The sequence below is a fragment of the Dysidea avara genome, chromosome 1 (genome assembly GCF_963678975.1).
Source record: "Dysidea avara chromosome 1, odDysAvar1.4, whole genome shotgun sequence".
Taxonomy (NCBI): domain Eukaryota; kingdom Metazoa; phylum Porifera; class Demospongiae; order Dictyoceratida; family Dysideidae; genus Dysidea; species Dysidea avara.
In genome coordinates, this window is record NC_089272.1 from 4,335,223 (window position 1) to 4,361,643 (window position 26,421).

Here is a 26,421-nt window from a genome sequence, read left to right on the forward strand (position 1 = left end):
CTTTTCTTCTTCCTGTAGTAAAGAAAAAAACATAGGTTAAAAAGTCCCAAAGCTGGCCATAGGCCGGCTTTGGGGTATACAAATACAAAAAGAAATGAAATCTAATCCAAAACAGCCAAGCTGTAAAAAAAGTGTGCGGCCCTCAGAAAGGCTATGGTGAAAAAAGATGTGAAATCCAAGGTGGCGGCCAAGAAATGGCTGTGATGGTAGGTTAATGGTAAAAATTTTAATAATGACAATTTAGGTAAATTTTGTTGATCTTGGCTTCCAGACTCCTCCCCAGTAATATGTTATTAGGAGTGAGGTCGCGATGTACAATCGGAGGATCCCTACCATGAAGGTACCTTAGGCCGAGGCACACTTCATGCAATATCGAAAGCTTGACATTCAATGGTATGTTGTTGTAGTTCTCCAAAAGACCCCTGAGGCTGTGTTGCATCTTTTCCATCACAATCACAGGTAAACTGTGATGTGATGGATAGTATACTCCTAAAGTGATCATGTGATTGAGTGATTTGCAAACAATTAACAAACGTACCTAAAAATTGAACAATTCTAGGATGGTGAAGGGTACTCCAAACTTGACATTCGTTAAGAAAATCAGTTCTTATTTTTTGAATGGCATCACATGGTGAATATTGTAATAATAATGAGTGTATTTCTTTGGCGGCACACAGTGTTCCTTGGTAGTCTACTTCAAAAACTCGTCCATAAGCACCACGACCAATCACCTTCCCTGTGGGATCCAGATCCTAAAGAATAAGGTCAGTATACATTGCAGTATCTCTAGCAGACCTACTAGCATACATATATACTTGTAGTGAAACTTAAATAATTTTTGTAGTAATGTAGGATTATGTAATAGATCACATGTACATTATGTAATGCATTGTAACTGTATTGTGTAATGCATCACGTGTGTATTGTTGTGACAATTATTAATATCGTTTTTGAGCTTGTAAAAGGTGCTAGCTACCGTCCGTGGTGAGCCAACCCTCCAAATATCGAACAAGTGGCGCCCAACGTGGGGCCTGAACTCTGATCTCGTCGTCTAAATCTAGAATCCTTGGTGCCAGGCAATAAACGGCATCCGTAAAGGTGAAGTTCAACCGTATTTGATCGTCTGTGCTCCTTCGTATATTCTTAGCAACCTTCGAGAGTTATTCGTCTGTGCCAGGAATGGCAGAAGAACTGGAGAAGCAGAGAGCTGTCAGGAGGGCAAACCGTGGCGTGGTTACGAAGCTGACTAAAGAAGTGGACACCCTGCTGGCAGAAGAACCCGTAACAAGTGAGAAAATTGCTCGTTTGAATGTTATTTTTGATTTGCTGGAAAATAAGTTAAAACTATTAAACGAAATCGATCGTCAAATATTATCACTCTGTAAAGTTGATGACGTGCCAGGGGAAGTAGATGAGTCAGAAGCCATTCTTGATAAGGTGATGGACTACAAGCGCCGTATTTCTGCAGCTGTAAGGGATCCGTCTGCAACCTCCTTAACCCACACGCCAGCTGTTAGAACCACAAGTGTTTTGCCACCGGTCACTCCCCCTGCTGCACTTGCAAGGACTCGTCTTCCGAAATTAACGATCGCCAAGTTCCGGGGAGAAATAACGAATTGGGCTTCATTTTGGGATGCTTTTAAATCAGCTATTCACGAGAAAGCCGATATGTCAAAGGTAGATAAATTCAATTACCTGAACTCGTTGCTAGAGGGCATGGCTTTACGAACGATCAAGGGCCTTAGTTTAACTGAAGATAATTACGACTCGGCAGTTGAACTTCTACGGAGACAGTTCGGTAATCCACAACATGTTGTTGCTGCTCACTACGGGAGATTTTTAAACTACCCAACTGCAGCAATGATCGTGCTTCTTCTCTTCGTTACCTCTACGACAAAGTTATGGTGCACACAAGAGGTTTAAGCTCGTCAGGTATAGAAGCTCAACAATATGGTAGCATTTTGATTCCGGTGTTGATGTCAAAATTACCTGCAGATGTTCGAATACGTGTAGCTAGAGAGCAGGACAGGGAATTGTGGGACATTAAAGAATTATTAAAGATCATACAACTAGAGGTTGAGGCTAGGGAATCAAGTGAAGGAGCTCGTTTTAATCTATCCTCAAAGCCACATAATATCCCTGCAAGGAATCCACATCATGATTCATCAGCCAGTTCCCTTGTAGCACAGCATCAAGCAGTCAAGTGTGTGTACTGCACTGGAAATCATTTTTCTGCATCCTGTTCTACAGTCAAAGATATCAAAGAACGAAAGGCCATATTGATGCGCTCAGGACGGTGCTTTAACTGCCTTAATCCAAACCACCGAGCCCAGAATTGTGATAGAATGAAGAAATGCCGTTTCTGCCAACGTCGCCATCACCAATCTATTTGTGAGAATCAGTCCTTTGGAAGCCAAGAACTGCCAACTGATGTGCCAACCACTCAGGCTGAAGCCATCAACACTTGCACCAATGTAAAGAATAAACAGTTAATTCTTTTACAGACTGCTAGAGCAACAGCTGTAAATCGAGACGAAAGGTGCTCACTAGAAGTTCGAATTTTGTTTGACAGTGGCAGCCAAAGGTCATATGTCACCAATGCTTTGAAAACCAGGCTCAAACTAAATCCAATCAAGGTAGAACGGTTAAATCTTAACACCTTTGGGGAAGGTCGATTTAAGAAACAGAACTGTGATGTAGTTAGGTTGTGTTTGTGTAAATCGGGGAGCAATGAAGCAATTCCAATCGAAGCTTTGAGTTTTCCTATGATATGTTCTCCCCCACCTAGCCATGTAGATTTGACAAAACTTCCAAAATTACAAGACCTGAATTTGGTTGACTATTCAAGCTCCACGTCCCATGACGTCATTGATATACTTGTGGGCAGTGACTACTATTGGTCTATAGTCACAGGCGAAGTCATGAAAACGGAAACGGGACTGGTAGCAGTAAACAGCAAACTGGGTTGGCTATTGTCTGGACCAACAGATTCATGTACAACTGAGATTGTTACCCATTCAAACCTTGTTATCAGTTCAGTCCATCCAGAAGTATTAACTGGACCTGAAGATGATAAACTGCATTCAATGCTGAATTGCTTCTGGGAGACAGATTTGTATGGAACACACCCTGAATCTACTGTGGATTGCTCACATGAAGATTTCTTGCCAGGGTTGCAGTTTGTGGACAGCCATTACCAAGTGAATTTGCCCTGGAACCATGATAAATCAGACTTGCCCACCCATTATCAGCTGTGCTACAATCGTTTAAGAACATTGCAAAATAAATTACTCCATAAGCCCGCACTAATGTCAGAATACCAACGTGTCATTCAAGATCAACTTGATAGGGGAATTATTGAACCAGTTGATGTAACAGCTCAAGGGGTACAGGCTGGTCATTATATGCCACACCACCCAGTCATTCGTGAGGACAAGAAAACCACCAAGGTAAGAGTGGTGTACAATGGGTCGGCAAAAATGGTTAATTCCCTGTCTCTTAACGATTGTCTTCAAAAGGGTCCCAATCTTATTCCAAAACTTTTTAATATCTTGATCAAGTTTAGAAGCCATGCCATCACCTTGACAGCTGACATTGAAAAGGCATTTCTGATGATTGGAATCAATGAAAGTGACCGAGATTATCTGCGTTTTCTGTGGCTCAAACACCCAAAAGATAGAGAGAGTGAGGTGATGCATCTAAGGTTTACACGTTTGGTTTTTGGGCTAAAACCGTCTCCTGCTGTGTTGGGGGCAGTGATTGCACATCATGTTGAGAAGTATCGTGAAATGTATCCTAAAGCAGCAGGCCTCCTTGAAGAATCCTTATATGTGGATGATCTTGTAGCTGGTGCAGGTTCAGTTGATGAGGCGTTCAATCTTTATTTAAACTGTAAGACGCTGATGAAAGAGGGAGGATTTAAACTGAGAAAATGGAACAGCAATTCCACTGCATTGAAAGGCAAAATTGAAGATCATGAGGGTGCTGCTGTTGATTGTGTGCCTAAACCCAGTGAGACTTTCACATCTGAGGTGGTTGATGATGAAGCCAAACTACTTGGAGTGCAGTGGGATAGTGAGACAGATATCTTTCGATTTGACTTCAATGAATTGCAGAACTTTGCCCTGAACTTACCATTGTGTAAACGATCTATATTACGTGTTTCAGCTGGAGTGTTCGACCCTTTGGGTTTCCTGAATCCCTTTACAGTGAGGCTTAAAATGATTTTTCAGTTGCTTTGTACCAGCAAACAGAGTTGGGATGAACCGTTAGAAGGAGAGCTACTAGAAAAATGGAAGGCTATCATTGAAGAATTTGTTCTCCTTAATTGCATCACTATACAAAGGTACTATTTCAAACTACAGGACCCAGTCCAGATACAAGTACATGGGTTTTGTGATGCTTCCCAGGATGCTTATGCTGCTGTTATTTATGTTCGCTCTCTGTATGCTGATGGAACTGTTGAAATGAGATTGGTTGCTTCCAAGACCAAGATAGCACCCGTCAAACGTCAATCTATACCACGTTTGGAATTATTAGGAGCCTTAATTTTAGCCAGGCTGACCAGTGTTGTTAAGCCTTGTATCCAGTCTGTAGCAGAATGTTTTCTCTGGACTGATTCTATGACTGCTCTCTATTGGATCAAAAACAGCAAAGTTTGGAAGCAGTATGTTCACCATCGTGTGGAAGAGATCAGAAGGCTGACAATAAGATCTGATTGGAAGCATTGCCCAGGTAGTATAAACCCTGCTGATTTGCCATCGCGCGGGATCACTGCTCGTCAATTAGTCAACAGTACATTGTGGTGGACGGGTCCTCCGTTTTTGCAGCAAGAGGAGCAATTGTGGCCCCATCAAGAAGTGTGTGAGAGTACTGATGAAGTTTACATTGAGATGTTGAAGAATTCTCCCCCGATCACATTGTCAATGGTAACAAATACTTATTGTATCACACAATCATCAATTGACGAAATTATTGATTGCACAGAATATAGTAACTTCCATCATTTGCTCCGTGTTACAGCTAATGTTGTCCGTTTTGTGAAAATTTTGAAGGCACGAATCAAGAGAGATGATAATTTTGAACCTGGTCCTATAAGAGCAGCTGAGATGAATGAAGCAGAGTTGATATGGATTCGAATCATTCAATCAAAGACATTTGCTTTAGAAATCCAATTTATTTGTAACAACCATGTCGATGAACAACGAAAACCTTTGCTTGTCAGTCAATTTGGTCTATTGTACGATGAAACAGATCATGTTATTAGGTGTCGAGGAAGAATCAACAACTCCTCCTTACCAACAAATGTTAAGAATCCAATTTTGTTGCCTCATCACCACCACCTTGTTAAACTTCTTATTCAATGTGCACACATCAAATTGATGCATAGTGGTGTAAGGGATACTCTGGTACAACTTCGTGAGAGATATTGGATATTGAAGGGTCGTCAAGCTGTCCGTTCTGTTATTCGATCTTGTGTAATATGCCGAAGGTATGAAGGGGCCTTCTACCCAGCCATTCCTTCACCAGATCTGCCTGAAATACGTGTGTCAGATGATCCACCCTTTACACACACAGGTCTTGATTTTGCTGGACCCTTATTTTTCCAGTCTACCTCCAGTACCCATGACAGTGTAAAGGAGAAGGCATACATCTGTTTATTTACATGTGCGTCCACTAGAGGTATACACTTAGAACTAACCCAGGGATTAGATGTGGAGGCATTTCTGATGGCATTTCGAAAGTTCACTAGCCGACGAGGTGTTCCTGCAACACTAATATCAGATAATGCTAAAACATTTAAAGCGTCTTCCACACAGATTGCCAAGATTCAACGTTCAACTGAAGTTTCACGATACCTGATTGACAACCAGATCACCTGGACTTTTATAGTTGAAAGGGCTCCTTGGTGGGATGGGTTCTGGGAGAGATTGATTCAAAGTGTGAAGAGGTGTTTACGCAAAGTTATTGGCCGTAATATCATGAAGTTTGAACAATTGAGAACACTACTTGTAGAAGTAGAAGGTATAGTTAATGCTCGTCCATTGACGTACGTTCATGATGACACTGAAGGCATCAGTTACACCCTTTGCCCTGCCAACCTCCTCTATGGAAGAAGGATATGCCATACTCCCAACAGCCAACACTTTGAGATTGTCAGTACTTTTCAGACCCTAACAAAGAAGTGGAAGAGCCATAAACAGCTGCTGAACCAATTTACAACTCAGTGGAGGAAGGACTATCTCCTTAACTTGAGGGAATGTCATGCAGTGAGTAGCAAGAAAGAGTCACGTCCCATGATTGAAGTAGGCCAGTTGGTAATTTTGAAAGATGATCTGACCAAACGCGTTTTCTGGAAGCTTGCTATAGTAGATGAGCTACTTCCTGGAAGAGATGGAAAGATTCAAGCTGCCAAAGTAAAGGTACCCAATGAGAAAGGTTCAACTTCTACTTTGCGACGTAGCATTCAGCATTTGATTCCACTGGAAATCAAGACATCCATTGAATGATTTGTGAACTGTAACATTTTTCTTGAACACTTTTCTGAGTAGTTTTTTTTTTGCTAAGTAACTAATAGTTTAGTTTCTTTTTTTGTCTGTTCACAATAGGTGAACATACACGGGGAGTGTAGTGAAACTTTAATAATTTTTGTAGTAATGTAGGATTATGTAATAGATCACATGTACATTATGTAATGCATTGTAACTGTATTGTGTAATGCATCACGTGTGTATTGTTGTGACCATAGGCGGCGGAAAGGGGGGGGGGGGGGCTAGGGGGCTAAAGCCCCCCCTAGGTCTGCTGAGGGGGGGCTTAGCCCCCCCTCAGAATGATATCACACCGAAATTATCTTTCTTGGAATGGGGCTGAAAACCGTGATAAAGATCGAGATACTCTAATAGAGCAGTCACTCTAATAAAGTAGTCAGTGTGTAGCGAGCTATGTAAGGATTTTTATGTAGTTTATCAGCTAGAAATGGTAGCTGGTGAGGTGGAAAGCTCTTGTGAGTTGGTTGTGACCTTTTTTTTTTTTTTTTGGTCTCACCTTACCAAACTATAGAAATAAGTCTGGGTCAGCTCAGCGGAGCCCCCCCTCATATCAACTACTTCCTCCGCCGCTGGTTGTGACAATTATTAATATCGTTTTTGAGCTTGTAAAAAGTGCTAGCTACCGTCCGTGGTGAGCCATCCCTCCAAATATCGAACAATACTAAAATCAGTTATAACATGCCAATGTAGGCACAGAGCTACATATGTATGCTTTAATACCATCATTCATTTCTTGTTCACCTACTTTTTATCACTTGAATTCTTACTTCATTAATAAATTCTAATATGAAGTAAGAATTCAAGCGATGAAAAGTAGTGAATGAGAGATGAACGATGGTAATACAGCATACATATGCAGCTCAGTGCCTACATTGGCATGTTAACACTATGATTTTGTTCAATGCCAAAAGCAGAAATTTTCCCACTGAATATATAGGCCTGAGCTCATTATGGTTTTGAAAATGCCTGTTACAGTGGAACCCCTCTTAACAGACACCCCTGAATGGCAGACATTCTCTTTATAATGGACAATTTATAAATAAAGTCCCAAATACATCTTCCAATACCTGTGTGACTGTATTAATGTCCCCTCAATAGCGGACACCTCTCTATTCCATAAACTGGACACTGCACTATTCCCAGACGTGGCAAGCACTACAAGTACAACACCTCGCTAATCGCGGATACAAGTAACAAAGGTTCATTGCCAGTTACAACAATCAATCGAACTACATTATTTAGCTAATGCAGAAAGTGCAAGACAAAGCACTAAAGTCACAAGAAGCCATATGAATGCATATACAAGTACTGCTGTTAATTTTCTTACCAGGTCTTCTGAAAATAGTAGTTGGTGCACTTTAAGAATAAACTTCACTACAGGATAAACTACATAATCTGTATAGCCAACCACCTTGATAACTAATCAAATACGGAGTAATCCAGACATGTACCGTCACCATCGTCCATTTTTGAACATCACGTGCAATTCTATGTTACGCTGCACGTCTTACTTAAGCGCAGTATCCAGTATAATATGGTGGTACGTAAGGATTCCCCACTCCATCAACGCCAATCAACAATGTGTCTGATTTGGTAAAAGGTATTAAATATTTTCGGAAATATACAGAGAAACACGGGATACTTGACGCGGTGATTTTATACGGGTCATATTGAGAGTTGGACACTCTCTCCTCTTTCTATATGATGAACTCTTGGTTTTACCTAACCAATACTGCCTCATTGTCATCAGGGAAAGTGAAGCTGGTTTTTTGGTGATGTTTTTAATGGGCTATGCCCAAACCTTTGTGGTCCCTACTATACACTACTATCGTACTGTATGATATGATTTGTCACTGACATTCACATCAAACTGTGCACAGTAGCATTACACATGCAAGCATAGCTTAAAGCATTGGTAAGTTTAGGATCAATTGTGTAGTAGTGAAGTGTATTAGAAGACATTCAGCTTAGTTTGATTGCTTATCTAATTGGACAGTTCAGTGTATTCTATTTAATGCTCACTGCCTTAGTAAATCAACTATTGTGATTGCATCCTCAATGGAGTTGCTACAAGGTGAGTGCTGTATAAACCAGTATTATTTAATAACCCTTTAAGGACTACAGTAATTTACACATGCAGTGCCTACCCTGAAAACCCGCAAGTTTTATGAAATTTGCGTATTCTATAACTTAGCAAGTTTGTAGCATCACCAAAACCGCAGGAAGTAGTAAGGGCTAATACAAACTATAGTACAGATTCGCCTATTAATAATAAGCAGAAATATCTAAGTTATTAGTGTGTAGAACTTACCATTTTCAACTAGCAAAGCGATTTGTTAACATTGGTGACGATCTGTCTTCTTCATGATGCGATCTGTTACAAGCCATTGCTTTACTGCTTTTAAAGAGCGCCATCACGTGATCTTGTATATCATTAGATGCATCTCTAAATGAAGAGCACCGTGAAGTTCATTGTGAGCTACAAGGTGAAAGTTATAGACGGATTTGTACAAGGTTAGTTTTGTTGCTGTGTAAATATAATATACTTAAAATTAGAAGGCTAGTTCTTTCTAGTGTAGTTTCACGTAATATATTGGCATTGTATATCAAAAGAATTGCCTACTAATGGCGAACAAAATCGTCTTTGTTTAAAGCCCATAGCTCTTTGTTTACTGCTTAATATCTTGAACGTACATGTACGACGCTGGGCTTTTGGGTGAGGCTATATTTGAACGTACATGTACAACGCTGGTCCTTAAAGGGTTAAATGTTTTGCTTATTCTGCTGTTCTATTGTTCCATTCTGCTGTTTATATCCACTTCAATACATGCCAGAGCCTTGAGTAGTTGTAGTCTAATAATTAATTTGCCACCCACAGCCCAGTTTTCTTATTATGGTAAAACCAGCTACTGTGATTGTAGGTTATCGCATAAATCAGAGTGCAGTAGTCCTTCTACTGTCTGGCCATTGATTATCCGAACATTCTGTTATTTGAACTGTGGAAACGACTGTTTAGTTAGAGTATTTAGAAGAAGGTGTACATTCTATTAGAGTATTTGAACAGAGTTCTGTATATAAATGAATGGGCTTCTATTATCTGAACTTCTCAATTATTTGAGCTCACCCAGGTCCCAATGAGGAGGGAGCACTGTACATATCTGCTTTATTTTAAGGACTATTCTGAAGATCTCTAAATATCCATTTCAGCGAAAACCCGTCTAGTTCTCACAACTTCCAAATTTCTTTTTAATTTCTCAACATTATCTGCATTGTCCAAAGAATATATAATGGTTTGCCAAAGTTTCAGTCAATTATGGTGAGTTCTGGAATTACAGTAAGAAGAGCAAGGAAATTGATTTGTACAGTGACTATTCTAAACATAAACTACAGATGCTCACATTTGCAGCCATAACTTCCATTTAGGTTAGTCTACAGAGTTGGGATTTGGTTTACAATGTTCACCATGGATTGGTAGATCCACCAAGGTATAGGTTTTGCCAAGCAGTTACTTGCACATAGGCATATGAAGGCAGTTTTATTAAAGAAACTGCAACGATTTTGTTTATGTCTACTGCATCATAAACAAACACATGTGACACGCAAATCATTGAAGTACAGAAATTAAACAAAGATTTGTGAACTTCCCATGAATAGGTGAATAAGCTGTGTATAGGTTTAATTGATTTGAGTCTTCCTTCTCTGAGTAACGGCTCGATTAAAACTTGTGTAAACCTTTCTTTGTAACACATGCGTAATTTCACCATTTTTTTTAAATTTTGTTTTTCTCAAAACGCATGCTTGTGCAAACTAGACAAGTTTTGCTGAGATGGTCACAAATAGAACTGGCATCTACAGCAGTACTTTCATTATCTGGGCATCAATTAACCAACTATTCTGTAACATTAGAAATGACTGGTTGTTTTAGAGTACTTTGTCTAAGGTGTACAGTCTATTAAAGCAATTAAGTGGGCATAATTTATCTGATTATCTGAACACGCTCCACGCTGTATAGCTCACCACTAGTGTACATCATGCACTCAACCATAACACCTACTGATAATGGTCATTTTTCCACACACTCCTACAGACAATCTCTGTTAAGTGGACATAGCTCAGGAAAATCCAGAACTTGACAAAGCACATCACAAACCAGCTAATCCATTTTACACATGATCCAATCCGAGATGTCGTGCTTTTTGTTGTTGCAAAAATCCTAATAGAACGCACAAATAAAATCACCTTGAAAAGCATCCTCCACCTCAAAACAACCCTCTAGTGGTTATTTGCAATGAGTATGGGTACACTATAGTATGTACGCGTTGAGCTGAATCCTCAAAAACATTTAAAAACTCATGAATGCAATTACACACGATCTTGAAATTTGGCTCATTTGTAGTACTGTTTGACCCACTAAAAGTATTTCAAAATCTTTTCGTTGAAATGTCGGACATAATATTTAGTCAATCAAAATTTTCACAAAACATTTCCTATGGGGAAACCATAAAAGTACAGTGTTCATTACAGCCCTTGTCCAAACTTGTAATGGAGCCAAATTGTACGTGTCTGTTGTTGACACTTTTGTTATCACCATTAATCATCTGGTAGGCTGAAATGTTTACTCTCTTGAGAAAGAATCCGCTTTTAATTTTTAGCTATTTTTCTGGATCCAGCTCAACTTGTACATACTACAGTAGTACTAAGTATCAAGTGAAAAGGAAACAGTACGTGTATTTCAGACAAAACTAAAATTTGCCTGTTTGTACTACTATTCATAATATTATTATTCTTCTTTCACAGACATAGCAAAGTTTACAAGGAAAATCCTGGGATAAAAAGTAGCAAGGCTTGATGAATGGATCATTGTGCATGTCTGTGACCTATTTTTAATTTCTTTTTCTGATGGAAACAGCTCACAATGGGCTATTTCTTATTTCTCCCCTACGTACAGGATCATCTCAACATTAAATATGTTAATGCCAGGAACAGGGACCAAGTATTAAACATGCTGTGTAGTGTGCATGATGTCACTTTTTAAGCTGAAAGTAATAATGCAAATCACCAAAAGTTTTTTTTGCTTGTGGTTCTGACAGGAATGTAGTTCAATTACTCAGTGAGTCATATAGTACACATGGTACAGTTATGTTTACCTTACTGTCAATAAGAGAAATTTAATTACCTTATGCATAATTTAAAACCAACACAATTTTGCAGCAATCATAGTTACTGCAAGGCAAGCAAAGGCTTGGAACTTGTCCTATGCTATTTATGCACTTTCAGTTTTAATGCTGTAGTGAGACATACCTCTTGCCATACCAATTAACCGGTTCAATATAGTGAAACAGCTGTGCCAGGTCACACAATTCCTCAGTGTAAAACTACAGTATCTACATAGTTCCAGTAATATCATTTACCATTTTCAGATGTACAGCAGTATTTGTCCAATCATGCAAGTTGCTAGTAATATGTACTACAGCAGCAACGAGCAATGAAGTAAATTTGAACAAAGCCTCATCCAGTTTTGCATGTCAGTGCATACTGAAAACATAGATTTAGACATTCTGTTAGTGTGGAAGAAACTTGTATGTACTGTACTACAACATACTGCACAAACACACAGATTCATGGACAAATATATTGGCAATTCACCTACCCTCCAGGCTACCACAAATTGCATGCTCAATACAAAAGTCCCTACAATATAAGGCAGTTATAGTTATGTTCCACAACTGAAAAACTGAGTTTGTGGTTGAAGACTCGCAGGCAGAACAAAAAGGTGTATCAAAAAAGGTCCCAAAAGCAAAAAAAAAAAGGTTATGACCTAGGTGGGGATTCAACCCAGGTTGGTCATAACAACTAGGGGTGAAAGGAGGTGCACAAATCGCCACAGTTGTTTATCTGTGGTTTAGACAGGAATGTAGCTCAACTTTTCAGCGATCCTTCCCTACACCAGTGCCTTCATCGCCCTATAAAGGACAAACAAAAGCACGTATTGATTGCTACAACATTCGCGCTGCCAGATGATGGACATTAAATTTTGCTTATATTTTGCATTGATATACATGCTTTGCATGCCAAAATATGACGAGCTAAAAGTCGAGTATTGAAAAGGTGTGTATATAAAGGTACCAAGTAGAAAGAAAAAACCTACCAATATGTGGATTCAAACCCACAACCTCATACGCGTTAGTCAACCGTTCTACCACTTGAACATTATGTGCTGTGGTCAAGTTTTTTTCTACACCCTAGCCTTCTATGTGCTGTAGAGAGCAAAAGAAAGTACGCATGAACTCGTGATAATAATCTTGAAGTAGCCAGATGATGAGTATTTCGTTTTGGGAATGATGCATGTCAATACTTACAGGAATTGGCGAGAAAGTGCTGTGACAGACATACAGATGGCTTTTCGGCTTCATATATATAGATTGGCAGGTTATCCAAGATTTAATAGAGCAGTCATGTAAAACATCTAATAATAATAATGCAGCCACATGCATATCTGACAACAATCCATGCACTAAATTTGACAAGCACTAGTAATTCTAGCTCATATTGGGAGATGCTGTATGCACATGTAGTTTACTAAAACATTGACGGCATTGCTAAGCAGAATGCAAAAGTACACTATTCATAACAGTCTTCATTATCAATAAAATAAGTCCATAATCCATTACCAGATTAATAAAAGTACATAAACTAGATGAATAAGAAATCAATTTTAAGATGGAGAATAGGGATCACTGGAAAAAGCCATAATACAAGAAGGGGTCACTGGGATGGCAATGTAAACTACACATCCCTATTTTGACTTGTTTCAAAACAATGGAGTATGTAACTAAAATATTGACGGAGTCAAAATAGGAATTTGTTGTTTACATTACCACTTCAGTGACCTATTCTTGTTTCATGGCAATTTTCAGCAATCCCTATCTCCCTCTTAAAATTTTCAATTTTTTTATTCATCTATTCTATCAAACAGGGAATAGCTGTTTAAGATTAATTTTATCAATACACTGGTCATACAACTACCACTTACCGCGGCATTGAGTAGCGGCACATCAAGGTTATCTCTCAGTCTGACACGATGACCTATAATACATAATATATAGTGACCTTCCCAACAAAATCCATCACAGCTAGTTGTATAAGGGACACATATTCATACAACAACTGAATATCGGAAGAGCATAACAGAGGAGCAGTTTATTCAGACATACATATACAAGCACAAAAAATAAGTTCAGCATGTACACTGTGCAAATGTATTGTTTTTCGGTCTGTGAGGCCTGTGTAAAGTGGTTTTTCTAAGATGGCTTTAGGCTCTACGGTAAACATGCCACAAAAACTGTTATGAATTATATAAAATAGGTTACAACTTACAAGCCTGCGAATATCCATTGCAACAAAGGAGTGGACGGCCAAACTTGTTGTGTTTTTTCTATTATCACCCTAACCCCAACTACTGAAAAAGGGCAATTACACTTTTATTTTCAGCTGTATTTAGCCTACTAAACAATGTTACAAAGAACAGTGTCTGCAATCAATCCAGTTACCAAATAAACATGGATGACTACTGTTATAAACATGATAGTCAGCACGGGGAAGCCATTATGCACTGCAGTGAATTAAGACTTTGTGCTGCTGGTGAAACTGGGGCACAAAGGTGTTGATTTGTGCTTTACTGTAAATCAACACTTTCGAGGCAGTGGAGAAAGCATGTGTATACACCGTATCTACTGCGATAAGTGAAAAAGCATATCTTGGGAAGAAGCAGCATTGAACAATGACAGAATCAGACACATAACATTAATCAAACTCAAGTTATGGGGCATCGGTTAGTTAGCCAGTTGGTAGAAAATTTTAAAATTCCATAGATATATACATAGCACCATAGTTTTTCACTGAGCAATTCCTTGTACACAATTATCACATATATACAGCCGCTTCTTTGCTGGATATGCGTAACAGAAACATTGCATATGAGTCCCATAATTGACAAGTACACAAAAAAATTTGGTTTTTCAACTGGAGTAGGGACCATAGCACATCAATAAAAAGTACTGAAACAAGCTGGAGTAGTGCACGATATTAAATCACTGTAAAACAATAAGAAGTGTTATATCCCTACTGTGCTCAAGATACCATAATGGAAATGCACAGTAGGGATATAACACTTCTTATTGTTTTACTGTGATTTAATATCGTGCACTACTCCAGCTTGTTTCAGTACTTTTTATCGATGTGCTATGGTCCCTACTCTAGTTGAAAATTCCAAATTTTTCTGTGTACTTGTTTGTTAACTTTCTTTGCAAATAATTATTATGACTGGTGAACCCACGCATACTGCATCTAAAATGGCGCCACACGTCCCAATTATAATCTGAAAAGTGAAGTATCCATTATGCTTCATTGTCAGCTTTATGCAACCTGTTACACAGCATTTCGAATCAAGAACTGTTCGAACAGCACCTCTGCAATCCACGCATACCAAAAGAAATGGTGTTGTGCGCCCTGGTTATATCAATTATCATCTGAAAAGTGAAGTATCCATTACGCTTCGGTGTTGGCTATGTCAACCCATTACACAACAGTATGAATCAATAACTGTTTGAAAAGAACCTATGCTATCAAAATAGCCACTATGACAAATACGGATGATTTCCGTGACGCGGAAGGGAAGCCATCACGTGCTATTGCCAAATCGACACTTTTTGCTGTCAGCAAAGATGAATGGGACACAAAGCAGGGCACTGGTAAGTCCATCAAGAATGCATTGTACATACTGCGGTATGCCAAAAGGCACCTGTCGGGCCGAAGCAAATGTCAACAGTGAAAAAATCAAGCCCGTAGTCTTAGCCATTATCGAGTTACGCTTGTCTGAAGGCGTCAGTCACTAGAAAATACTGTTAAGTACATTATTTTTAAAATTCTGTAGCAACTTATTTCGGTTCAATCTGAAAACTTGTTTGGGCTTAGTTTTACCTAACCAATGCTGCCTCATCATTGTCAGGGAAACTTGAGGCTGTTTTTTGGGTGACAATAGTTTATGGGCCACGCCTACTCTTTTGTGGTAATTACTATACAGTTACTATCGTACTGTATGATTCTTGTGGTGCCTTGGCAGTATTGGTGAGGCTATTAGCAAGCCCAAAAGTGTCTATAGAGTGGACAAAGCACTTCCAATATAAGTTGCTACGGAATTTATTTAGCAAAGTTTTCTGACTGACTGATCTGATGCCTTCAGGCATAACTTAACAACTGCTTTTTAAGGCTATAGGCCTGATTTTTTTTCACCATTGGATGTTGCTTCAGCTCAACTGATGCCTTCTGGCATACCACATTACATACAATGCATTCTTCATAAGCTTACCTGTGTGCCGTTCATCTTTGCTGGCAGTTAAGGTGCCAATTTGTGGTAGCACGGTACAAAGGCTTCCCTACATAATGAGAATCATCCAAGTTCTCTGTTGTAATGGATTAATTGCAGAGGTCCTTCACTTAACAATGTTCATCATTTGTAACGGGCTGAATATAGCTGAAAATGATCAAAGGGTTCTGCTTATGTAACAGGATACAAATTGTTTCACACTCGTACAATGAACCACTAGATTTTATAATCTGTTTGGAATTAAATTAGTGCCCAGCACAATACAGTTCCACTAAGTAAGATTTACTTAGCTTTTGGCACTAAATTTCCATATAATATTGTAGGAACCACTGCCCTTTTAGAATGGAACCAAAGGAGATTGACATAATAATTATGTGACTCAGCAAAAACTCTAATTGTTTGCACAAGCACACATATTGAGAGAAAATTGAAATTTTAAAAACATTGTAAATTTATGTATGCTGCTAAGAAAAACACGCTAATTTTTATCAGGCCAGTACTCAGAAAAGGAGCTACCATGCATGCTCATTAAGAGTTTGAAAATCTTCTTTTGGCCCCAACAGTATACATGTCACATGTGTTTGTTTACAATGCAGTAAACATAAGTGAGATTGTCATCATTTCTTCAAATAAACTGTCTTCATACTAGTATGTGTGACTACAGGGCTAACACTCTACCTTGGCTGATTTGCTAATCCATGGTGAAGATTTTAAGCCAAATCGCAATGTTATGGACTAAAATGAGAGTTATGGCTGCATATGTAATCGCCTGTAATTATTTTTCGGTATAGTTGCTGTACAAATTGATTGTCTTGCTCTTCCTACTATCTAACGCTGTAATTTCAAAACTACTCACCACAATAAGCTGAAACTTTGGTGTTCCATTCTTTGGACACTGCAGATACATGAAATGTTGATAAAATAAACAAAAATCTGAAACAAGTTGGGTTTTTGCTCAGATAATTACATACCGTTCTGTGCAGGAGACAATCAAAGTGCCACCTCAAACTCTATTTCCCATACTGCACCAATATTAACTACGTAACTGTACTGTAGTTGAGTAAGCAGCCATGCAGTTGTGTAGAAAAGTTATGTACGGAATGTTACAAAAACACTCAGACAGCACGTCTGATGTGTGTAAAATCTAATGCTTCTAGTTGGTTCTATTGCTAGAAATAGATTGCATGGACACTTACTGATGGTCTAATCACCAAAAATTGAAGTGGTTTGGGTACTCAAAATGAACACTAGTACTCCCGAGGAAGAAGACAAGGTGGTACAATATAACACTTAAAGCACTGCCTATGCTTGTATACAGTGGAACCTTTCTTAACAAACTCCTCGAATTAAAGACACAACAGATAAAACCTCCATAACAAGGTCAAACAATTTTGATCTCAACAAGTCTGGTTAATATTTTTTTACCTGTGAAAGAAGAAAACCTCTATATTACAGTATAATGTAGCCTAAAGTGCTGGGTCCCAAAATGTCCATAATAGAGAGGTTCCAATATATACAAAATTTATAGCACTTGAGAGGAGGGTCTTGAAGCAAATAGAACACTCACAGCTTCACCTCATGCTGTTGTGGCTATATGCTTTAATAAACTATCACATAAAGGTAAGCACACTAAGATGATGAAACAGCTGGTTAGTGAAAAAAACCAGTCCTAGACTAATTGTATAACACAGAAGAGGTGTTAACCCACTAGAACATGTGTGCATGTGATATGTCACATGGTGTGCATGTGATGAAACAAGGAAGGTTTCCTGAATACAAATAGAAGGAATTTTAAGTTGGATAAGGGATCAAGTATTGAAACATGCAAATACATACGTAGCAAAGAAGTGGTGAAACAAGGAAGGTTGCCTATACCTGCAGATATGCAATTTAGTATACCGCATAGTGGGTTTTTCTTGCAGACAAATTTACTTACAAAATTAAAATCATGCGACACTTAATCTCACGAAATAACTAATTCACAACAATAACTTGCTCGCACGAATTTATTATTCATTGTAATAAGTGCTCACGTACGAGATGGAAAGCAGTGAAATTTGTTATGTTTTCCATGTTTCTTTGTATCTATGCTTGTATCCACAATGAATTGATGTAGACTCCTGAAGTTTGCCAGGAAACGGGTAGGGAATCAGCGTTCAGCGATTTTTGGTGAAAAAACACGGGGAAAGAGCAACTGATTAAGCCGTTACAATTTACAAGCTGTTATGTACAAATAGGCACCTGGTCTGTTGGTGAACGTTCCAACACAGCAGTTTTACAGGCGCTAAAAACCTTGCGATAAATAAAACTCCACGTGATAAAGTATGTCACAAATTTTAATTTGTGAAGTGCTCAAAACGCAAGATTAAAGTCTTCGCGATAAACCCGCTATAGGTATCTGCAGGTATAGGAAAATTTTCAATTTTTCTTTATTCCTAATCCAAATTATAATTCCTACGTCTTCTACTTGTTTCTTTTTGTAACATAATTATGACACATGAACCAGCACACACCGCATTCAAAGAAGGAAGGGATGCCATAAAAATAATTTTGCATCAGAACGCATACCCCAAAAATTACGTAGTATAAAGAGAGACTAGGTGGCCATTATGTTTTGTTTACACAACATTACAAATGAAGAACAGTATGAGAAGTACAATCAAACTAGTTTCTATGGAAAATACAGGTGATAAGCATATAGTCAACACAGCCCCAGAGAAGCCACATTGCGCTATCGCAAATTGACACCTTGCATTGTCAGCAAAGGACAGAGGAGGACAAAGGCAAGTCCACGATACATGTATTGTATTGTATGTACTGTGGTTGGTGAAGACATATCTCAGGATGAACTGACATCAAACAGAGAAGAAATCAAGTCCAAAGCCTTATGTCTATTGTTGAGTCATGTTTAGTTGGTCAGCAGTAAAATAGAAAATTTTTAAAATTCCATGTAACTATTTTGGGGGGCGTCTGGATTCAGTGGAATGGAACAGTGGAATGGAATGGAATGGTACTTAGGTAATTTCAATTAGTGGTCACCTCTTTTAAAAGACCACCTTCTAACAAAGACCACCTCGATCTTTACAAAGACCACTTTACTTTAATATCTGAATTGCTGTTTTAGAGCCCTATAAGATAGTCTTATTGATGAATTGACATGTTATGTCCCCTAGAAAAGCCAGTGATATCTGATTTGTGATACAATACAGTAATAGCTATAAACCCCATACAAAAAACAGCTTGGCTATACAAAAAAATATGTGTCCACGAAACTAAAAGCAACTGGAAACTAAAGGAGCTAATATCTGGTGAGGCCAAGAAATGAATGTCAATATATACTGGCAACTAAGTATAATTTACAATAATCTTGGTCCTTTATCATTGACTTGTGCAGTCTGACTGTATTAAAGGGACAATGCACTGTTTACATGCTGTATTATGTTTTGATGTATGGAAGCCACTCAATGCTTGTCCAAGACCAGTTGATTGCATTGTGTATCTTGTCAAGTTCAAGTTGCAGGTGGTAAAGTACAAGCATCACATGATTTTGTTGGGCCCAAAATAGTCAGATGCTGTAAACAGCGCGTTGTCCCTTTAATTCCTAATTGGCTAGTAAATTGGTACCTTTCTCAATAGTCCGGTGTTGTAGAGGAGAAAAAAGGCAGCTAGGTCTAAGTCCCTGAAATTAGGTTAGGCAATCCTAAGGCTGCAGCACATGTTGCTGTCAGACCTTTAGTGCTGGTCACTGTAAAGTGCTGATAATAATAAATTACTAGCCAATTAGAGTTACAGGGAATTACTTAGGAATGCAGCAAGACTGTATGAATGATGATGGACCAAATTTTTATAAATTATAGCAAGTTATTTGTCAGTATTTCTTGGCTTCACCCAAATAATAGCTCCTTTGGTTGAATGTCAGTTACTTTTAGTTTGATGGGGACGTCGCTTCATACAGCCAAACTGTTTTTGCATGGGGTATACCGTGTTTTTCAGGTTTCTGGCTAAAATCAAAGCATTAACGTGATCAAACACGTGATCCGTGCTTCGAACTAGCAAGGCTTACATAACTTGCAGCATACTAGCAATACTTGAACATATACAATGATCGGCAAAAGGTGCGAATATTCACTTTAAATGCCTTGCAAGTTTGAGATATTTGAATTACAGATCACGTGTTTGATCACGTTTATGCTTTGATTTTCGCAAGAACCCTGAAAAACACAGTATTGCTATATTACAAATCAGATATCACTCTAGGCATGTGGTGCACAACTGATCAATAAGACGATTCTATGGGGATACACTCTAAAACAACAAGATAGCAGCACTTTAAATTTTAAAGTAAAACGGTCTTTATAAAGAGGTGGTCTTTATAAAGAGGTGACCACCAATTGAAATTACCAAAGTACCGTTCCATTCCACCATTCCAGTCCACCATACCATTCCATTGAATCCAGACGCCCCATTTTGGGTGGGTTTGAGGTTGGTTTGAAGACATTTTTAGGCTAACCACTGCTGCCATGATCCCTACTACTGTATGACACTGATAACTGATATATTAGCTTCAAAATTACCTATTCCAAAATCAATTTTCTTTAGTGTAGGGATAAAAATGTTCAAGCAAAGAAAATAAAATCAGCATAATTTGGGAATCGATCTCTTGGCCACTGTAACATTTTACCTTTATGCTTTACCCACAGAGCTACAAGATCAACTATGTACAAAGCTCAACAATTGTAGTGCTTTAGTCTAAAGGTCAACTTTTTACCAATACCAATACTTATATCAATGCACTTCTACTAGTCTAGCTCACCCTACCATCATGATGATCATGAAAGGCGTTCACTACTTGCTTATTTAAAGTACATTAAACAAGTGGCTATATCTCTAACAAACAATTAGAAAGCAGCATGAATAATTCCCTTTGATGTTGACACAGTTAATGAGGTTATTCATACACTTAGAGACCTGAGGTGAGGGCTCTAAGTTTCAGTTAGAGACCTGTTGTCACACAACATGAGACTGTTATGGTATGTAAATTCAGCAACACTTCAAAGAGTTTTTCTATGTCAATGATTTAATTAGTGGTTGTATGGTAGGGATTTTACCTTCATCAGCCATACCAGCACTTGAGCAAGCTAGCTATAAGTTGTTAAACCGAACGAACCAGCTGCTCGATGCACATTACAGCTACCCCAACAATTCACAACGAGCTAGCCATCAGTTAAACTATTGGTGTTGCTGAGTTTACAGCAAGCATTTTTGCATTTGTCTGCTTGTCAGCACTGTATCACTATTAGACCATATATCAGCTATGCTATTGCACCTGGTTGTAACATTTGTCACTTCATGGCCAGTTTTAATACAGCTTGTTGCTTCATGGCCAGTTTTAATACAGCTTGTTGCTTCATGGCCAGTTTTAATACAGCTTGTTGCTTCATGGCCAGTTGTTATAAAGTTTCTCGCTTTGTGGCCAGCTTGTCGCTTTGTAGTATTAACTGTAAACAAGCCTTGGGATTAAATAATAGCTGCTAAAACAACACTAAACTGGCCACTGAGCAAACACACTGAAAAGGACTTTACCTAGCATGACTCTCTGCTTCTTTTGTCAGTGCTGGTAACAAGCTGCTTTCTAAATAGGTTAGATACCCTGTCATTTTTTAGTAGGTTGAAATCTTCATGCTTGATTTGGCACCTCGGCGGGCATTAATCAGTGACCTTGGTTGCACCTCCGTCACTAATTAATACCACGCCTCAGTGACCAAACCACACCCTCAGGTTGTCAACCTACTAAAAAACCTTCAGTGGGTATCTAACATACGCAAAGATTAAAAGTTAGCAACTTATAAAGCAACCATGTAACAATACCTAAGGTGGAGTAGTGGTTCAATTATGGCATAAGTTATTGTTATACTGTCTCTGAAGTGGTTTATACTACAGTGAGTTGGTGATGCAACTATCAGAATATTGTGGGAAGTTATAATAACCGGAACTGGAACTGGAATCAGGAATCGACGTAACGGTCACTCTGATAACTCATAACTCCACTATCAAGCATACTAGTTATATGAAGGTAAGTTATTGGTGAGTTCGAAGCGAGCTAGGGTTGGAGCGAGCAAAACGAGCGTCCCAGCAAAGCGCCTTGAACTCACCAAAAAATTACCTTCATATAGACAGTGAAAGATATCATTATGCTTAACAGGCAAACCTCAGGTTAGCGTTAGGGTCGGGCTCAGCTTTGGTTTCTTCTTCACCTGGTTTAGTCATTCCGTTCCATTCCTGATTCTAGTTATACTTGCCCAATATCTTTGTGTAGTTTAACATCACTAATTAAAACCTTTTCTTTTGTGTGGGGGCAGGAAAAGTCCTGTGTATGTTGATTGTTGCTGATTGGCGAAGCCATAAACTTCTTAGACCTGTTAACTGATCATCAGAGGAGGGCAGGAGTGTTTTAGGGACTACTTAAAATATTACATTAATTGCATAGTGTTGTTTGGAATATCATTGAACACAATAGTGATAATACACAACCAGCAAATGGTGGGGAGCACTGGGGATCATTAGCTCTTTTGATTGCACTTTGCGTGAGGAATTAAATGATGTGTCACAAAAGCACTTGGTTTTCTATATAGGCAAAAACTGATGAAACACTTTCACACCTATAGTAGCAATTCTATCACTAGACAACTATGCATATTAACATAACAATGATGCCAAACTTTGTTACATAATTCACACATTTTAGTTCATCCCAAACTGGGGTTTTTGCAAATAATTCATTTTATTGGTGCTTAAATCGTTTCCACCCTCCTCTGACTGACAATTCAAGTCTAGCTGGTATGATGCAGGTCTAATAAGTTTAAGGTTTTGTCAATTAATAACATTCACCTTGACTGCAGTGGAATAATTCTTAACATATAGGTGTACCAGCCCCCCCCCCAAAAAAAGAAAAAGCAGACTGGCTACGTGAGACTGCACTTGCTTCTAGCTGAAAGCTTGTACATGTAATGAGAGTGACTTCAGGGTTTACTGGATCTGAGCGATCATTGTATGTTTTGTGGTGAACAAAGGTTTCAACTACTGCACACTAACTTGCAGAGGAGGTTGGACACGTTCACATGAGCTGTACCTTAATTACATTCTTTGATTTGGTATTTCACGTGATCCTCAATAGTTGTAATACAAAACAAAAAAAATGGTGGAGATTGCTGGGGATCCTTAGATATTCAGATCCTCCTTCAAGTAAGCTTCAAGACGGTATACTTTATTTTTTTAATCAGTGCTTGAATTCCAGGTGAAATTAATAAGTTGCAGTTTGGTGTACACTACTTCACCAGCCTTCACGTAGGAATTTTATAACGAACACGAGATCATTTACTGAGATCATGATGCATTAACCTCCTCAACAAAAGGAATTTTGTTTAGTGGTGCTTAAAGCTTAAAACTTGTCCAACCTCCTCTGACTACCTTGGTTGTATACCTACCTAAGATGGGTTTCTAATTCAATTGTGCCATTCTTGTAGTTGTTTATCAAGAATGAGCTAGAATAACATACCAGCCCTCTTGTAGGTAGAGTGCCACTAAAATTATTGGAATGCAACAGGGAGGTTGGGCTTGGGTGTTTGCCTGTCTGACAAGGCATAAACATGACAGCACACTAACTTCTTCTACTGAACAAGTTAAACTTGTATTACCAGTTGAAAAATGCATACAACACTAGCTATACTGACATAGAAATAATACTCAATATCGGATGTGGCCAGTCACAAAGAATTTCAGTGACTGCGCGCAGCAAACGAAATGCTAGTTAGCAATGAAATAATAGCCTGCTACTAGTTTGAACTTATCGTCCCGGCGTGACATATCATATCGATGCATGGCCCGGTCAAACAGGCCAGATTTAAACTTACTCGCAGTCGGCCGGCCAACTAAAGACTAAAGTTCTTCGTGGCTTTGCACTGCATAAGTCCGCGTTTCATGATGCCGTGGCACTACGTTATGGGTGGTCTCCTCAGCGGACTCCTGCTCACTGTGCATGTGGGACTTCCTTTTCAGTGGAGCATGCTTTATCCTGTCCCAAGGGTGGCTTACCTTCTATCCGACACAATGAGATCAGAGATCTAACTGCTACCCTGTTGACTGAAGTATGCTCTCAGGTAGCTGTTGAACCAGAGCTCCAGCCGGTTTCACAGCAGGACTACCCTGCTTCTGCCAATATCCAAGATGGTGCCCGTCTTGACATCGCCATGAATGGTTTTTGGGGTGGAAGAAGTGAAAGATGTTTTGTGGATGTGCGGGTGTTCAACCCTCTGGCTGCTTCTAATGCGTCCTCATCACTGGCCTCCTGTTATCGGAGGCACGAGAACATTAAGAAACGTGCGTATGCTCAGAGAATTCGTGAGGAGGAGCATGCCTCTTTTACCCCCCTGGTAATGTCTGCCTCTGGTGGTCTGGCTCATGAGGCTTCTGTTTTTTATCAACGCTTGGCTCATCAACTTTCAAACAAGTGGGGCGATGATTACTCTGTTGTCATGGGGTGGTTAAGGTGCTGTCTATCTTTTTCTCTCTTGCGGTCCTCCATACAATGCATCCGCGGAGCCCGCTCATCCATCGGTCACTATGTTAAGACTCCCCCAATTGTGGAGCTGATTCGGGCAGAGTCTCAGTTTGCCGTGGACTAAGAAAGTCCCGGTTTGTCCAGCACAGGCCATTTATGTGCTGGGGGTGGTAGGCAAGGGCAGTCCATCAAGCCCGGGTAAAAAAAAAAAAAAAAAAAAAAAAAAAAAAAAGTTCTCCGTACTGGAGTGGCTACGCTTATAACATTACAAACACGGAGCTACACAGCATCACTACGTACATATACAAAGCTACTCACAACACATAAATGTATTATTTACGTATTAAGCTCCCGCCGACTCGTCTACCAGGCTAGGAAGAAACGAAACGAAACATGGCAGCACGAAACGTAGTCCCATGACATGATTGTACGATCGTACGGACAAGTATACACAGACACTCACTTCTAAGACTGCGATCCATTCTTGCAAAAGACTTGACACCAGCTGGCCACTTTCACTTCTACAGCACACGTGGCATGTGCGTGCGCATGTTAGTCATAATGAGGTGACGGCGTGCGCTTCATAGAAACCTGGATTCCACATGCATCCAGATATGTGACTTTAAAGGACCGTAACTCAATGTAGGAATAAGCTATCACTTTCAACTTTTGACCTGCCATTGCATAATGCTATGGAATAATTGTGTGAAAATTGTAGGCCAATAGCTTACTGAGTGGTTAAGTTGCAAGTATAATTAAAGTCAGATAATTGGATTTTTGTGGAAGTTTGGTTTTGTCAAATCCGGTCACATTTAAACTCACAATAATCAGCTAAAGCCGTTCCTCCTTGTTGAAGTAGAATAAAAGCACCAGTAGCTACATGTGTAGTAACAAAAGTAGCACAACACTACACAGGGCCGCCCACAGGGGGGGGGGGGGGGGGGGCAACTGGGGCATTTTGTCCCGGGCCCCAGCCTGAAAGGGGCCCCAGCCTGAAAGGGGCCCCAGGAGGCCCCATGAAGGGCCCCCTGAATACCTGTTTAAAAGATCTATATACTCTAATAGAGCAGTCAGATCTAAATACTCTAATAGAGCAGTCACAGTATTCTTCAGAGGAGCAGTGTAGCAAGCTTATAGATAAGGAGATATGGTTGGTGATGGGTAGTTATTGTCATTGCCAGCAGGTTGTGACCTTTTTTTTTTTTTTTTTTTGGTCTTCACCTTATAACTTGGGTGAAGGGCCCCACTTTAACTCTTTGCCCTGGGCCCCTTAATTTCTCTGGGCGGCCCTGTCTACAACAAAAACAGCAACAAACACAGTATAGCTAAATAGCTGTAGCTACACATCAAATATTAGCTGATTCTTTTGACAAGTTTTTATACATTGAATGCCAAATATAATTCAATTAAAATAGGAAAACTAAGTGTATTTCACTCCATATTCCCAAGCCGTATAAGAACTATACCAGGGCTAGCTATATATTTGATGGCCATTTTGTTATCACCCCACACATAGTTAGGTTGTATACATTTTTCCCAGCACCTTTTAAAGTCTCCACCAATGTGAAAAATTTAGTACTATCTTATGACAAGCTAGTTTAAAGATGTAGCTAAGGGTAGGTTGTTCACCTAATGCAGTTTATTTGCTTAACAGCCTACCCTAGCTTGCATCTTTAAATGAAAGGCAATTCTAAACCTTTCACAATGTCTAGAATCTATATAGACAGCTTTCTTGGATGGCTACTATAACTACACTTGCCACCAAACACACACTCCTGCATTTTATCTTGAAAGCAAAAGTTAGGTTGTAGCTAATATTGTAATTATCAAAATTGCCTCAATATTTCAGAAAAATGCGTTTAGCACCAGCACTTAAGCAAACTAAGGAGCCACAACAATAAGATGACTATGGTGGTATTTCAAGCATTTGC

General features: G+C 39.1%; 1 protein-coding gene and 1 long non-coding RNA gene across 2 annotated transcripts in view; one reads left to right on the forward strand and one right to left on the reverse strand.

Annotated features, from left to right (window-relative positions):
- Window positions 1–26,421, forward strand: part of LOC136253921 (jerky protein homolog-like) — a 151,598-nt gene that overhangs the window by 6,465 nt on the left and 118,712 nt on the right. The window lies entirely within an intron of this gene.
- LOC136253970 (uncharacterized) lies at window positions 630–25,009 on the reverse strand. Its single transcript, XR_010700224.1, has 3 exons — window positions 24,954–25,009; window positions 13,582–13,634; window positions 630–752 (listed from the first exon to the last, which is right to left on the reverse strand). It is a non-coding gene; the product is annotated as an uncharacterized lncRNA (long non-coding RNA).